At 37.1% G+C, this 17767-nt stretch overlaps 1 long non-coding RNA gene across 1 annotated transcript; it reads left to right on the forward strand.

Annotated features, from left to right (window-relative positions):
• Positions 1-14734: 14734 nt before the first annotated feature.
• On the forward strand, positions 14735-15449 carry LOC130460724 (uncharacterized). The gene is made up of 3 exons (XR_008920811.1): positions 14735-14978; positions 15061-15169; positions 15252-15449. It is a non-coding gene; the product is annotated as an uncharacterized lncRNA (long non-coding RNA).
• The last annotated feature ends 2318 nt before the right edge of the window (positions 15450-17767 follow it).

The following is a 17767-nucleotide window of genomic DNA, read 5'->3' on the forward strand; positions in this document are numbered from 1 at the left end:
TTACTTATATCGTTGAGTTTCACCAAAACTAACATGTACTCATTATTATTTGTGTACCTTGCCCCTTTAGGACCAATAAGTAACACCTCGCTGAGCGAAAACTATTACTAGATTGATGTAAAGGATATCCAAGCAAGTGTATATTTTGGCATGGCACCTTTTAACTCAATTTTTAAGTTTGGAACTTAAGGCTCTTACTATGTTGGTTAGATTTTAAGTGAACTAAAATCCTTAATCATGCAACATAATCAAGCTTTTGATCTTATGCATTTTAAGACATATTTAAAACAATAAATAACTTAAAATATGCATAAGATATTTGTGATCTAGTATGGCTCGACTTCATCTTGAAGCTTTGACTTCAAAGTCCGTCTTGAAAATCTCCGTGGGAGGCACCATTTTCTTCAAATAGGATAAGCTATAACTAATTACAACTATTTGATGGTTCGCAGACCATATTTGAATTGAAAAATAACTTTGGTACTTTAGACCAATTACATTCAAATTAATGGTACGCAGACCATATTTTTTATCCTATTTGGGCCATACTAGTCACTTCATAACCTGCAAAACAGTACATATACAATATATACCATTCACCCATTCATTATCATGAATGGCCCACATAGCTGGTTAGTAAAACACATTATGCATCACGTAAACATTTGCAGCAATTAATCAAGGGCACCAATAATCTACCAATTATTCAGTCCTTATTAATTCTAATCAAGTTGTTTTAACCTTAAGGATTTGTAGACCTAATCAAGAGTTTATGACTAAAAAGCGCTCCCACTTAAACCAATAAATTCATATGCTTTACCAATTTTAAACATAAAAATGTATTTCTAGTCTAACCGGAAACATACAAATTTAATTAAAATTTAAAGCTCATATAAATTTATAATTGAATCCAAAAAGTTTAATTTAATTTCAGTCGCATTTAAATTAATTCATGATTTTAATTTTAGTAAAATAATTAGAATAAATAACATTTATTATAATTATAATATTCAAAATTAAAATCCAAGAAAATAATTTAAATTATTAATTTTAAAATTAATTAAAATTACGTGAACTGAAATTTTCAAATTAAACATTCAAAACGATCTAATCGTAACGCAAACACCCTACGCATTGCACGCCCATGGGCCGCACGCACACAGCCATCGCTGGCCATGCGCGCGCAGCCCATGCGCTCGTCGCATAGCTGCTGCATCCCTATCGCAAGCCTCCGCACGCATTGGTGCTCGCTGCGTGCGCCAGCGCTCATCGCACGCGAGCTATCGCTCGCAGTGCGCGCGCGCGACATCGCTCGCTGGGCGCGCGAGCCATCGCTCGCTGGGCGCGCGACTTCGCTCGCTGGGCGCGCGAGCCATCGCTCGCTGGGGGCGCGACATCGCTCGCTGGGCGGGCGACATCGCTCGCTGTGCGCGCGAGTAATGCTGGGCGCAGCGCTCGTGGCACGCGAGCTTGCGCTCGCTGCGCGCGAGGCTGCGCGCTCTTGTGCGAGGCAGCGCGCGTTGTGGCGCAGCTCGCTTGCTGCCCACACGCGACTGCCTTGGCTCGCCCTTCGCCCATGCCCATTCGTTCATTGCTCGTGGCACACGACACAAGGCAGGGCTGCTGCCTTGTGCTCGTGCACTACGCCCTTGCTCATTGCATTCGTGCCGCACGGGCGACGAGCTCCCTTGCTCGCCGTCGCATGCCCGCATTATACAACACCCCTTAAGGGTAACACGAAGCGTCCATTGCTTCGTGCGTGCAAGTTTTATGAACGAATCGCATAAAAATTTAAAATTTATATTAAAAATTAATGACAAATTAATAAATAATATTAATTTCATAATTTTAGGGCGAAAAAATCGAAAATTTATTATCCAATTGATTTCCGATTGTTATGGATTCAAGTCTAGGTCATAAAAATTTAAAATTTATCGTAAATTTACAATTTTTATGGTGGTTTTTTAATCATAGGTTTCTAATTAAATTACAATTAATTATGAAAATCAAATTAATTCTAAATTATTCTAATTTTCAACAAATTAATCATAATTAATAATTAGATTGCATAATTAACAAGACTAGGCATTCAAACTTGTTAAACATATGCAGTAGGTCAATCAAAAATTCAAGATTTATCAACAAGAATCGCAAATATTTAATTTAACATCTTAAATTTACGAAATTTTGCATTCGAAAAACTAAAACCTTCGAAAAGTCATAGTTAGGCTTCGAATTTGAGAATTCTGGGTTCGGCAGAAAAATACTATTTTTGTCAAAATTTTAGAATGCCTTTTACATGCGGAATTGACACAAAAATCACTCAATTCGGATGAGTAACGAAGAAACTGCCGAAAAACTGCGTACGTATAATTAAATAAACGCAATTTGCAATTAATTAACAATTACGAAAATTAATCACCCCTTTTAATTCTTGCAAATTTGTAATATTTAACCATGTTCATGCAATTTAGATTATGAAAATAATAAGGGGCTCGTGATACCACTGTTAGGTTATGATACATATGACAATTCATAAATCATGCGGAAAAACCATAAACCCAGGAAAACATATTATTTACACATAATCATTTAGCATAGATTAGATGCATACTCTTTGTTGCGTGCCTTCCCTAGCTGCGCCCGAACCGAACAAGAACAAGTCTTTAGGACTCCAAGTGTCGTCCCTCCGTAGATAGTCCACAGCACGTCCGGATCCGCCTTAAGATTGACCAACTAGAATCGCCCTTAAGGTACTATTATTTTCGGCACTTTATAGGCAAATGTGTGACTGAATTTTTCTCTCAAAAACTCACTTTGAATACTTTGAAACTTGTGTTATAAATTGTGAGCCCTAGCCTCATATTTATAGCGGTATGGAAAGGGAATCGAAATCCTATTCAGATACAAATTAATTAAACCTAGAATCCTACAAGAACTCTAATTTAATTAATTTATCAAATAGAATTAGGAATTTAATCATTAACCGAACTCTGCATGTTTTAGGAAACGTGCACGAACACAAACACTTGCACACACACGCACGGCAGCCACGATGGGCCTCATGCGTGCGCGCGAGCAGCAGCCCACTCAGCGCCCGCGCGCGCTGCGCGCTGCGCGTGCTGTGCGCGCTGCGTGCTGTGCGCGCTGTGCGCGCTGCGCGCTGCGCGCAGCCTGCTGGGCCTGGCCTTGCGCTGGGCCTGGCGTGGCTGTTTGTGCGGCGCGCTTGGCTTGCTGGGCGATGGCCTGGCTTCGTGCTGGGCCTCGTCCGGCAGGCCTCGTCCGATGCTTATTCGTACGATGCGCTTCCGATTAAATTTTCCGATTCCGGAATTCATTTCCGATACGAACAATATTTAATATTTCCGATTCCGGAATTAATTTCCGTTTCGAACAAATATTTAATATTTCCGTTTCCGGAATTATTTTCCGATTCCGGTAATATTTCCGATTCTGACAATATTTCCGTTTCCGGCAATATTTCCGATTCTGGCAATATTTCCATTTCCGATAATATTTTCCGACATGTACCATGTTTCCGTTTCCGGCAACATCTACGACTTGGATAATATTTATATTTCCGATACGATCCATATTTCCGTTTCCGGCAATATCATCGTTTCCGGAGTATTCATTTCTTGCCTGTGACGATCTTAGCTCCCACTGAAACCAAGATCCGTCGGTTCCGAATATTCATAGATGGAGTATTTAATGCTATTAAATACTTGATCCGTTTACGTACTATTTGTGTGACCCTACGAGTTCAGTCAAGAGTAAGCTGTGGATTAATATCATTAATTCCACTTGAACTGAAGCGGCCTCTAGCTAGGCATTCAGCTCACTTGATCTCACTGAATTATTAACTTGTTAATTAATACTGAACCGCATTTATTAGACTTAACATAGAATGCATACTTGGACCAAGGGCATTATTTCCTTCATTGACTTCTATATCAATTTGGTTGCAATGGAATTGAAGCTATGCAAGCACCAATAGTGCATTAAAAGATTCAAAATGGATCTCTTTCTACTCAAATGTATGAATTGTTTTCATTAATGAAAAGTACTTAAATTTCTTTCACAAACTTCTTTTGGTTTGTTTACAGAGAGATTCAACGTGAAGGCTTGAGGATACAAAACAAAATCCAAATTCCATGGGAGTATCATCCTTTGTCATATTTTTCTGTAATTGCGAGGAGAGTTGATCCTAGCATTCAGAGGAAAACTTTGTAGATACATATCACCGGTTAGAGTTGTATATTTCTGTTAGGTTATGATACATATGACATTTACATAAATCATGCGGAAACAACCATTAACCCAGGAATCATATTATTTACACATAATCATATAGCATAATTAGATGCATACTCTTTGTTGCGTGCCCTCCCTAGCTGCGCCCGAACCGAACAAGAACAAGTCTTTTAGGACTCCAAATGTCGTCCCTCCGTAGATAGTCCACAGCACGTCCGGATCCGCCTTAAGATTGACCAACTAGAATCGCCCTTAAGGTACTAGAAAATTCGGCACTTTTATGAGCAAGATGTGTTTTAATTTTCTCTCAAAAAACTCACTTTTGAATACTTTGAAACTTGTATATAAATTATGACCCCTAGGCCTTTATTTATAGAGTTATGGAAAAGGAATCGTAATCCTAGTAGGATACGAATTAATTGAAATTAGAATCCTACATGAATTCTATTTAATTAATTTATCCAATTAGGAATAGAAATTTAATCATACACTGACTCTTGTAGATTCAGAAATCACGCATGAGCACAAACTCACACACATACGGCAGCCACAAGGGCTGCCCATGCGCGTGCGAGCAGCAGCCCGCGCAGCACGGCCCACGCATCCGTGGCCCTTGGCGCGCGCTGGGCCTGCCTTGCGGTAGGCCTGGGCGTTGCCTTGGCTGGGCTTGTGGCGCGCATGCTTGCTGGGCGATGGCCCCGGCTTCGTGCTGGGCCTTCGTCCGGCAAGCCTCGTCCGATGCTAATTCGTACGATACGCTTCCGATTAAATTTCCATTTCCGGAATCTATTTCCGATACGAACAATATTTAATATTTCCGATTCCGGAATTAATTTCCGTTTCGAACAAATATTTAATATTTCCGTTTCCGGAATTATTTTCCGATTCCGGCAATATTTCCGATTCTGACAATATTTCCGTTTCCGGCAATATTTCCGATTCTGGTAATATTTCCATTTCCAATAATATTTTCCGACACGTACCATGTTTCCGTTTCCGGTAACATCTACGACTTGGATAATATTCATATTTCCGATACGATCCATATTTCCGTTTCCGGCAATATCATCGTTTCCGGAGTATTCATTTCTTGCCTGTGACGATCTTAGCTCCCACTGAAACCAAGATCCGTCGGTTCCGAATATTCATAGATGGAGTATTTAATGCCATTAAATACTTGATCCGTTTACGTACTATTTGTGTGACCCTACGGGTTCAGTCAAGAGTAAGCTGTGGATTAATATCATTAATTCCACTTGAACTGAAGCGGCCTCTAGCTAGGCATTCAGCTCACTTGATCTCACTGAATTATTAACTTGTTAATTAATACTGAACCGCATTTATTAGACTTAACATAGAATGCATACTTGGACCAAGGGCATTATTTCCTTCAGTCTCCCACTTGTCCTTAGGGACAAGTGTGCATTTCCTAATTCCTTTGTCGCTCGATGCTTGCTCTTGAACATAAGGTAAGAGTTGTCATCCTTATTATGTCCAGAGGTGTTCCTCGGTTTCAGAGTTCAACTGATCAAATAAACAGATAATCATAGCCTATGATTCATCCGAGCACGGCCATGCATTTCACAGTTTCTAGCTCTCCGAGTGGCCTTGTACAACTTTTAAGCATCTCATCCCGATTTATGGGAGGACAATCCCAATCTTGCGATCTTGAGATTAGACTTCGTTTGATAGGTGATTACCTGAGCGTTGCCTTTATAGCCTCCTTTTACGGTGCGACGGTTGGTCAACGTCAAAGCAACCAGTTCTCAAACAAGTAATCTCAAATCACTCAGGTATTGAGGATTTAGTGTCTAATAATTTAATGAAATTTACTTATGACAGACTTTCATCTCTTACAGTAAAGTTTCATAGGTCTTGTCCGATACTAGTCTTCCCAAAGTAAGTATCTATGCAAATGATTATGACATTGCCATGTCCACATAGTTCAAGAAACAGAACTACTAGTCATCTTGCATTCTAATCGTCTAACGTTTTCTATGCGTCCAATTTTATAGAAAACTCCGATTAGGGACCATTTTCAACCTTTGACATTCAAGTTCACTTGATAGACATTTCTTAGTCACAGGACTGGTCCTGACAGTCTATCTTGAATATGTCGTCAAGTTGAAGGGACTCATCATTTAATACTAAACCAAGATTAAATGGAATATGAAAATACATTTCATATATGATAAATGTTCAACCCCAATGTTTTATAACCATGGGCCTCAAACCCATCTTCTAAAACAATTCATGGAATTCAAAGCTATGCTTGATTTCCAGTGCGACAATGTGAGTGTTGCTTCTCACTTGTTGCATAGGTTTAGTTATTATGCTTTGCCAATCTTAATATCCTTTTTCATCGAATGTTCTTCGAGATATGATGATAAGATCTTTTGAGTATGTTTATTTTGTGATCTAGTCTTTCTTGCTACATTAGTGGTTCTACGCATTTTGCAATGAAGGACCATCAAGTTAGCAGACGTTTTTCTTGCTTTCAAGAGTGGTTCCACGCATTTTTCAATGAAGAACCATCAAGCCAGCAGATAGGTGATCTACCCAAGTTCAGTGAAGAACTTTAAACAACCCTGTTTTATTGCTTCTTAGGCAATAATTACTTTTACTTCAACTGTATAGGTTGCTAGTGATGCTTTGTTTGGATTTACCTATCCAAGCAGTTCATAGATATGTGGAAGACTCTCCAACTATATCTTAGAACATAGAAATTATTATTTTAATTTCCCACGCAACAACTCATGGTCTCCAATCCATGTTGCCATTTCAAAACACGATGCTCTATAGCTCGTCCTTATCAATGGTTAACTCCAAAGGGGTCTTGCTTGATCCTTTGCCAGTGTTTCTGCGTGTAGCATCAATATTTAGCATATCTTTATTTCCTTGAATCAAGAACTATTCCTATGTACCTTTTCAAGTACCATAAGTATTCTTGATCTCAATCTAGTTGATCTTCACTTAGATCAATAGAGATTGGTATATGTTCGTCATGGCTAAAGTCATACGATACGTTTTTGGCGATCCTCATATTATATCATACATGATAAATTCTTTTGCAGAATAATTCCCAATTGAATTCTATTCATGTAACTTTAGCTTATTCAATTTCAGCAGATACTGAATCCAGCTAAATTCTTTGACATATAATATAGGTTAAGAATCTCATTTAGACTCTTTGATGTTTAACTTAGTAAATGCTTATACATAGTTCAAACATCCTTTACTTAGATTTATTCACATGGGTCGAATATCTCCAATGGAGACTTTCGTGTTTGATTTAGTAAATGCCATTACTTAATCCAAAACAATATCATAAGATTTCTGTAAATAGATCTTAATACCCAGTATGTACTAAGTTTCGCCATGGTCCATCATTGATGAATTATTTCAAATCTAAGTCATTAGCATTTGAATGCTATTTCACAATAGAGAGATATGTGTGTGATACACATAGGACCAATTAAGTTTTAAGTACTCCCACTAAACTTCTTATATATCTATAAGAATCATGTACATTTTATGAAACTAAAATACTTGTTAGCTTCACTAAAATACATTTCTAATTCCCAATTGCTTGCTTAAATCTGTACTTAGATTTCATAAGCTAGCTTTCCTTTTCAAGCATTTATTTGGATCCACAAATCCTATGATATACCATGTACATAGTTTATTCCAACATTTGATTGAGGAATACGTTTTGTCATCCAATTGCCATATGTACCAATATGCAATCATTGCTTGAATTATAGACTTAAGCATTACGATTTTGCATGAGGTTTCAACACAATCCATGCCATGAATTTGCTTGTAACCTTTAGCAACTAATCTAGCTTTGTGTGTGAACACAATTCCATGTTTGATGGTTTTTATCCTTAAAACAAACTTGCAACCAATAGGTGTGAAACTATTCTTGCAAATCAACAAAATTTCAATTTTGTCATCAAAACATTGAGTATGTTTTATGGCCTCTAACCATTTAAAACATTTGAGTCTATATATGGCCTCTAACCATTTTAGGGAATCTAGGTTTCGTCATAGCTTTCTTACAAGTCATAAACTCATTAATCTACATGATAATAGTTTGACTGCAAGTTGTAGGTTTCTTTACTATCGAATAGAAGAATCTCATAGTTTCATTGACCAGAACTCTATGTTTCCTTACTATCTAATAGAAGAATCTCATAGTTCCAGTGACTTGAACTCTATGCCTACTTGGGTATAGAACATCAAACAATAGAATATCAATAGCCACTTGAAAGTCCTTTGAATATTCTGTTCTCCTTGAAGCACTTGTGAAGTCTTCTAAGAGATGTCTATTCTTTAAAGCCACTTCTAAAGTCCTTAAAGAATAAGTTCGGATTTTCTGAAGCACTTTGAAAAGCCTCCGGAATGTCCGTTTATGTTTGTTGTTCGCCTCGAAAACTTTCGAGGTCTATTTTCTCCCACTTGTCATTTTGGAAACGAATCTCCAAAAGGACATTATTCCGAGCAAACAAACATTATGTTCTCAAAAATTCGTGGTAGAAATAATACCCTTGTGTCTCATTTGAATAAATCACAATGAAACATATATCTATACTTGGGCCTTAGTTTGTCGAATAACAAACACTAAGCTCCCACTGAGTTTAGCAACTCTTTAGATATATATAATTGAAAAGATATCCTGAAATTACTTTTCAATAGCTTTGACGAATTTGGTTTAGTTTGGTGGTAGTTGAGCATTTTGTTTTAGAAATTATAGGAAAAGTCTTTATGATTCATCATTGATCGAATCAAGTACTAATTGACTTCGATTATTCCAACTAAGATATGTCATATCTTATGGACCTAGATTGTGAAATTACAACACACAATCATTGATGATCATATTTGGTCTCAAGTAATCATCAACATGATCTAACCTAGATCTTTATGATTTCTTGCCGAGTGGATTTTATACTTCTGAATCTTTGAACTAGCCAAACAGATTCAACTTATATCACATTTGAGTAAATAAACCTATATTCACTCAAATCCATGTGAAATAATAAAGTCATAAAACCTTTCTTTAGCTTTGAACTCTATCGTCTAGGCGTTCTAACAATAGTTCATATTCTTTGTTACTTTCAACAAGTAAGAGTAGCTTGTCTTAAGTTGATCTAGAAATCAACCAACTTTCAAAAGTCCATCAAAAATAGAGCTTTTTAATGTTAACTTGTTGATATGGTCTAAGCAACAATGCCAAAGATTAGTGGAACTCAAATCAAGAAGTTGATTTGAACCTAGTAAAGTTCTTTAAAGAGTTGTTTGTTTTAATCAAGCATATTGACTCAACCTGTAATTGACCATTTCATTCAAATAAACAAACAAACATTGTTTTTGTTTTTCTTGAATGTGAGTCTTTCTGTGTTTGAAAACAGAAATTTAGGTATGTTGATTATGGAACAAAATAGCCATTAAGTTCCAGCCTTTGAAAGGACTTAAAACAAACTAGATGACCCTACAACTAATGTAGCATTGCCATGCTTCATTTCCCACTTGTAGGTCATTAGTGTATCCTAGCTTCCATTGTTTGAGTTATTACCGAAGTAAGAACTTCAAGCGGTATATGATACCAAGGAAGTTTGATCGCTAGGTCACTTCTCTTTAAACATAAACTTATAGGTAGAAACGGAATTGTAAATTCCTTTCATTTGTTCCTTGTTTTCCTATTTCTTGTACCCTTTCTTATAGTCTTAAGAATTGAATTCTTTAGCGTTGACTTTTATACTTTGTTAGACATGTCCAATGTCACCAACAAGGTTCTTTACCATTTTAATTTATGTTGAATATTTTTGTTTCAACTAGATGATCTTACCAGAAGCTTCTAAAGTTCTCTAAGCATCGATCTATTCGAATGTCTAGGGACTAGACTCATTTGAGAATTAAATGGACAAAGATATTAGGTTGTTAACCATTGGTAAAGCTGAGCGTATTAAACTCAATGCTTTATGATCTCAAAACTACATTGTATTTTGAATTCACAAGCACCAATCGGTTTGCCATTCGATTTTGATTCTCGAAAACAACCATAAAAGTCGATATAAGAAACGTACATTTTAAATTGCTCACTTTCTCTCTTTTCCGTGAATCGTTCTTGGATTCACTACCAATCGAGGAAATTTACTGTTACCTTTCTAAAAGGATTTATTGCAGTGCAAGATATTTAACAATAATTAAAACATACATTGAAGCATGCAAAGTCTAAACATTTATCATGAATAATAACTTGAAATTAAAGCAACCATGCAATTCAAACAAGTTATTAGCATTTTATTCAATTTTATTGTTCCGGCAGGTGTGAATAAAATGATTCCAAGATCCTAAAATCATTGAAGAACTAAGCACAGTTTGTCGACTTAATCCTAGAACATCTTAGGTAAGCAAAAGCCTTTTGCTAATAGTCTAGAAACTATTCTTGGTTGATAGGTACGTCTAAGAACTTATTAGGTAAACCTATCGAATTTGCCACGACATAAAAGGACTCCTTACTTATATCGTTGAGTTTCACCAAAACTAACATGTACTCACAATTATTTGTGTACCTTGCCCCTTTAGGACCAATAAGTAACACCTCGCTGAGCGAAAACTATTACTAGATTGATGTAAAGGATATCCAAGCAAGTGTATATTTTGGCATGGCACCTTTTAACTCAATTTTTAGGTTTGGAACTTAAGGCTCTTACTATGTTGGTTAGATTTTAAGTGAACTAAAATCCTTAATCATGCAACATAATCAAGCTTTTGATCTCATGCATTTTAAGACATATTTAAAGCAATAAATAACTTAAAACATGCATAAGATATTTGTGATCTAGTATGGCCCGACTTCATCTTGAAGCTTTGACTTCAAAGTCCGTCTTGAAAATCTCCGTGGGAGGCACCATTTTCTTCAAATAGGATAAGCTATAACTAATTACAACTATTTGATGGTACGCAGACCATTTTGAATTGAAAAATAACTTTGGTGCTTTAGACCAATTACATTCAAATTAATGGTACGCAGACCATATTTTCTATCCTATTTGGGCCATACTAGTCACTTCATAACCTGCAAAACAGTACATATACAATATATACCATTCACCCATTCATTATCATGAATGGCCCACATAGCTGGTTAGTAAAACACATTATGCATCACGTAAACATTTGCAGCAATTAATCAAGGGCACCAATAATCTACCAATTATTCAGTCCTTATTAATTCTAATCGAGTTGTTTTAACCTTAAGGATTTGTAGACCTAATCAAGAGTTTATGACTAAAAAGCGCTCCCACTCAAACCAATAAATTCATATGCTTTACTAATTTTAAACATAAAATTGTATTTCTAGTCTAACCGGAAACATACAAATTTAATTAAAATTTAAAGCTCATATAAATTTATAATTGAATCCAAAAAATCTAATTTAATTTCAGTCGCATTTAAATTAATTCATGATTTTAATTTTAGTAAAATAATTAGAATAAATTCCATTTATTATAATTATAATATTCAAAATTAAAATCCAAGAAATTAATTCAAATTATTAATTTTAAAATTAATTAAAATTACGTGAACTGAAATTTTCAAATTAAACATTCAAAACGATCTAATCGTAACGCAAACACCCTACGCGTTGCACGCCCATGGGCCGCACGCACACAGCCATTGCTGGCCATGTGCGCGCAGCCCATGCGCTCGTCGCATAGCTGCTGCTGTCCTATCGCAAGCCTCCGCACAGCGCCCCATCGCACGCGAGCTATCGCTCGCAGTGCGCGCGCGCGAGATCGCTCGCTGGGCGCGCTGGCTCGCTCGCTGTGCGCGCGAGCCATCGCTCGCTGGGGCGCGACATCGCTCGCTGGGCGAGCGACATCGCGCGCTGCGCGCGCGAGCCATCGCTCGCTGGGGCGCGACATCGCTCGCTGGGCGAGCGACATCGCGCGCTGCGCGCGCGAGCAGTGCTGGGCGCAGCGCTCGTGGCACGCGAGCTTGCGCTCGCTGCGCGCGAGGCTGCGCGCACTTGTGCGAGGCAGCGCGCGTTGTGGCGCAGCTCGCTTGCTGCCCACACGCGACTGCCTTGGCTCGCCCTTCGCCCATGCCCATTCGTTCATTGCTCGTGGCACACGACACAAGGCAGGGCCGCTGCCTTGCGCTCGTGCACTACGCCCTTGCTCATTGCATTCGTGCCGCACGGGCGACGAGCTCCCTTGCTCGTCGTCGCATGCCCGCATTATACAACACCCCTTAAGGGTAACACGAAGCGTCCATTGCTCCGTGCGTGCAAGTTATTTGAACGAATCGCAAGAAAATTTAAAATTTATATTTAAAATTAATGACAAATTAATAAATATTATTAATTTCATAATTTTAGGGCGAAAAAATCGAAAATTTATTATCCAATTGATTTCCGATTGTTATGGATTCAAGTCTAGGTCATAAAAATTTAAAATTTATCGTAAATTTATAATTTTTATGGTGGTTTTTAATCATAGGTTTCTAATTAAATTATAATTAATTATGAAAATCAAATTAATTCTAAATTATTCTAATTTTCAACAAATTAATCATAATTACAAATTAGATTGCATAATTAACAAGACTAGGCATTTCAAACTTGTTAAACATATGCAGTAGGTCAATCAAAAATTCAAGATTTATCAACAGGAATCGCAAATATTTAATTTAACATCTTAAATTTACGAAATTTTGCATCCGAAAAACTAAAACCTTCGAAAAGTCATAGTTAGGCTTCGAATTTGAGAATTCTGGGTTCGGCAGAAAAATACTATTTTTGTCAAAATTTTAGAATGCCTTTTACATGCGGAATTGACACAAAAATCACTCAATTCGGATGAGTAATGAAGAAACTGCCGAAAAACTGCGTACATATAATTAAATAAACGCAATTTGCAATTAATTAACAATTACGAAAATTAATCACCCCTTTTAATTCTTGCAAATTTGTAATATTTAACCATGTTCATGCAATTTAGATTATGAAAATAATAAGGGGCTCGTGATACCACTGTTAGGTTATGATACATATGACATTTACATAAATCATGCGGAAACAACCATTAACCCAGGAATCATATTATTTACACATAATCATATAGCATAATTAGATGCATACTCTTTGTTGCGTGCCCTCCCTAGCTGCGCCCGAACCGAACAAGAACAAGTCTTTTAGGACTCCAAATGTCGTCCCTCCGTAGATAGTCCACAGCACGTCCGGATCCGCCTTAAGATTGACCAACTAGAATCGCCCTTAAGGTACTAGAAAATTCGGCACTTTTATGAGCAAGATGTGTTTTAATTTTCTCTCAAAAAACTCACTTTTGAATACTTTGAAACTTGTATATAAATTATGACCCCTAGGCCTTTATTTATAGAGTTATGGAAAAGGAATCGTAATCCTAGTAGGATACGAATTAATTGAAATTAGAATCCTACATGAATTCTATTTAATTAATTTATCCAATTAGGAATAGAAATTTAATCATACACTGACTCTTGTAGATTCAGGAATCACGCATGAGCACAAACTCACACACATACGGCAGCCACAAGGGCTGCCCATGCGCGTGCGAGCAGCAGCCCGCGCAGCACGGCCCACGCATCCGTGGCCCTTGGCGCGCGCTGGGCCTGCCTTGCGGTAGGCCTGGGCGCTGCCTTGGCTGGGCTTGTGGCGCGCATGCTTGCTGGGCGATGGCCCCGGCTTCGTGCTGGGCCTTCGTCCGGCAAGCCTCGTCCGATGCTAATTCGTACGATACGCTTCCGATTAAATTTCCATTTCCGGAATCTATTTCCGATACGAACAATATTTAATATTTCCGATTCCGGAATTAATTTCCGTTTCGAACAAATATTTAATATTTCCGTTTCCGGAATTATTTTCCGATTCCGGCAATATTTCCGATTCTGACAATATTTCCGTTTCCGGCAATATTTCCGATTCTGGTAATATTTCCATTTCCAATAATATTTTCCGACACGTACCATGTTTCCGTTTCCGGTAACATCTACGACTTGGATAATATTCATATTTCCGATACGATCCATATTTCCGTTTCCGGCAATATCATCGTTTCCGGAGTATTCATTTCTTGCCTGTGACGATCTTAGCTCCCACTGAAACCAAGATCCGTCGGTTCCGAATATTCATAGATGGAGTATTTAATGCCATTAAATACTTGATCCGTTTACGTACTATTTGTGTGACCCTACGGGTTCAGTCAAGAGTAAGCTGTGGATTAATATCATTAATTCCACTTGAACTGAAGCGGCCTCTAGCTAGGCATTCAGCTCACTTGATCTCACTGAATTATTAACTTGTTAATTAATACTGAACCGCATTTATTAGACTTAACATAGAATGCATACTTGGACCAAGGGCATTATTTCCTTCAATTTCTTCTTGTCACCTCCCATGTTTATCAGATCATTCATTTTGCATTTTAGTAGTAGTTTAAATTATCATGTGTTTGCATCGTTTGTTATGATATCATATATTATTCACCTGAATGAGGGACTTGATATCTTCTAGGCCAACGTTATTTTTTTGTCTCAGAGATTTGTTGGTGTTTATATGTTGACATTTGTGGTGGCAGTGCTGCACCGGCAACTATCTGCCTATTCACAGATAGGCACCCTCTTGTATCAAACTGGCAACTAAGCATGCAGCAAGCCTTGTTACTAAATTTAAGGTGAATTTTGCAATGTAACTTCTTCTCCTCTTGAAAGTGTTGTGGCATTCTGGCGTATTACTTATATCTGCATGTTTTTCAGCTTTCTAAGGTTGTTGATATTCTACCACAAAGGGAGGAAAGATTAGGCTGCTAAATTTGAGATGTTGGGCTTATTCTGGAACTTATCAACAACGTTGCTGAAACACATGGTATGTTGCCAATGACACCGTTTCTCCATTTAATCTAACAGCTTAATTACCCTAGTTTTCTAACTTTCGTTGTCATAATCAGGTGGCTCACCCATTTGTGTTTCATCTTGGCTGACAACAAATATGCTCTTCTACATACGCCTCTATGGTCAAATGAATGAGCCACCGGATTCTCGTGCCCGTGTTGGTTTTACTTGACTGACTATAGTAGAACACTAAGATTTTATTAGCAACTTTTTTTGTTTCATAATATTTTTGTATCGAATTCATACATGGTTGAACGTGGTTTTATTCTTGTATTTGTCCAATTTTTAGATATGTAAGTGTAATTGTTTAGATCTATCTGGGTGTGATCGATCATGAATTGTTTGTATTTGTTTGTATGATTTGAATTTAATATTTGTTGAATTTTCTAGTTGTTGCTCGATTCATGTACTTTTAGGTAATGAGGGAGGATGAGACATGTCATAATAAATGTTTTTTTTTAAATAAAAGAATGTCAAAGAGACCTGTTATGTGAGATAATAGGTCACTCTTGAACCATAATTTTTTAAAATTAAAAAGGCAAAGAGACCCGTTAGGTGTGGTAGGGGGTTTTCGTGGAATCACCGTAGAGACCACCTATCTCACATATTGGGTCTTTTTTCCTTTTAAAATATTTAATTTTTTGCTTTAAAAAGAGACCTCCTATCTTACCTAATGGGTTTTTTTTTCTAACAAAGAGACCCTCTCATATGAAGGGGTCTCTTTATCAAAAAGACCTGTGAGATAGAGACCTCCTTAAAAAAGGTCTTTAAGGCCCTCAAAAGGGGTCTCTTCCCTTATTTTTGTAGTAGTGGTAATTTAGAAGTGATGTTGTAAAACAATTTGTCTAAACGATTATGAATAGTTTTGCAACAAGATGATTCCAGGAGGAGTTCCCTGAGATTAACCTGTGAGATAATAACGCCGTCGTCGACGTCGACGCCGCCGTCGCCCTGAACTGGCTCCGGTGTGTTCGTGATGAGTTCCCTTATCTCCGGTGTGTTCGTCATGTTGAAGGCGTGCTTTTTCACGAAGAAAGGCGTTCGAAGCGAGTTTCTTAGGTTCGGGAGATTATCGAAGTCGTTGATTAGACCAAGGAGAGATTCTGCAGGTAAGTGTGAGAATATTTCCAGGATCATTTCATCAGGTATGGATGGAGTAGACACTGCTTTTCTTTTCCTTTCAGTTTCAACCATGATTATGAAGATGATGCTGATGACGAAGACGACGGCCGGCCACTTCTTCTGTAAAATATTATTGAGAGATAAAAGCTTGAATGTTATTGATTGACTCGTGCCCTATTTATAGTACAATGTTTGAGTTACGTAAAGACTACCCTAAACCAATTTGGAATTGAATAGAACTCTCATAATCCTACAGAATAATGTATTTTATCATCTTCTTAGCTTTAGGGTTTTTGGTTTCTCAAGTCAAATGTACGTTTATGTAAGCAAAATACAAGTATATAACTTCTTCTAAAGAGTGCACGTCCTAAGGAAAAATCACGGTCTGACACTGTACGGGCACGAAGTTATAAAAACGACAAAGTCAAGGCAAGACACGGGCCCACACGACAAATCATATTAAATGGATATGATTGAAATTAGGCTTAGGCACAATATGGCGCAAATTTGATGGTGCAGGCGTGTGCACCGTGCTCTAGGTGCAACGGAAACAAAACGACACAAAAAAACACATAAAACGCGCGTGTTTCATTAAATCCCGGAAACGAAAAGAACATTTTCCTTGAACAAAAGAACAATACCCTAGAACAAAGGAACATTAAAGGCTCTGTTCTTTTCAGCTCTGTATTTCGCGTTTTTTATTCGATTTGCTTTCTTCTTGCGATATATATTCTTCTAGATTTTATGTTTTGAACTCAAATTGTGAAGAAGAGAGAGAAAGTATGAACTAGGTTTTCTAAAATGGTTCTTGGAGAGAGAAAGTAGTGAAAATTCCCAAAAATTCGTTGATTTTTCTGCTTCAACATCAAATTAAATCGATTCTTCTTCTTCAAATCTGAATCCTGCAGCTGATAATCAGATTTTGGGAGGTAATTTTTCAATTTTGAAATAATAAATTCTAGGTTTTGATGATTTTGATTTTGTAATAATCGTGTTTGATGATTTTGATTATTTTGATGATTTTGTTTTTGTAATAATCGAGTTTTGATGATTTTAATGAATCAAATTATGTAACAACACGCTGATTTCGTTGAAATCGCTGATTTTGAAGATTCGGATTATGTAATTACGATTTTTTTCCAGAAAGAACAGTTTTACGTATTAAAAGAACATATGCTCGTATTAAAAGAACAATTTCTTTATGCTCATATTAAAAGAACAGCTTCATTATAGTAGAAAAGTAGACCATTTGCGTTTCATAATTTGTTCTTTCATTCTATTGTGTTCTTCTTTTTTATTATTTTCAATTTCATTTGCGTTTCATAACTTGTTCTTTTTATTTTATTGTGTTATTTTTCTTCTTACTTTTTATTTATCCTTTGTTCTTTTGGTTGCGTTCTTTTTCTTGGTTTTATACATGTTAACCTATTATTTTTTCAGATATTGTGAA

The sequence above is a fragment of the Spinacia oleracea genome, chromosome 5 (assembly GCF_020520425.1).
Source record: "Spinacia oleracea cultivar Varoflay chromosome 5, BTI_SOV_V1, whole genome shotgun sequence".
Classification (NCBI taxonomy): domain Eukaryota; kingdom Viridiplantae; phylum Streptophyta; class Magnoliopsida; order Caryophyllales; family Amaranthaceae; genus Spinacia; species Spinacia oleracea.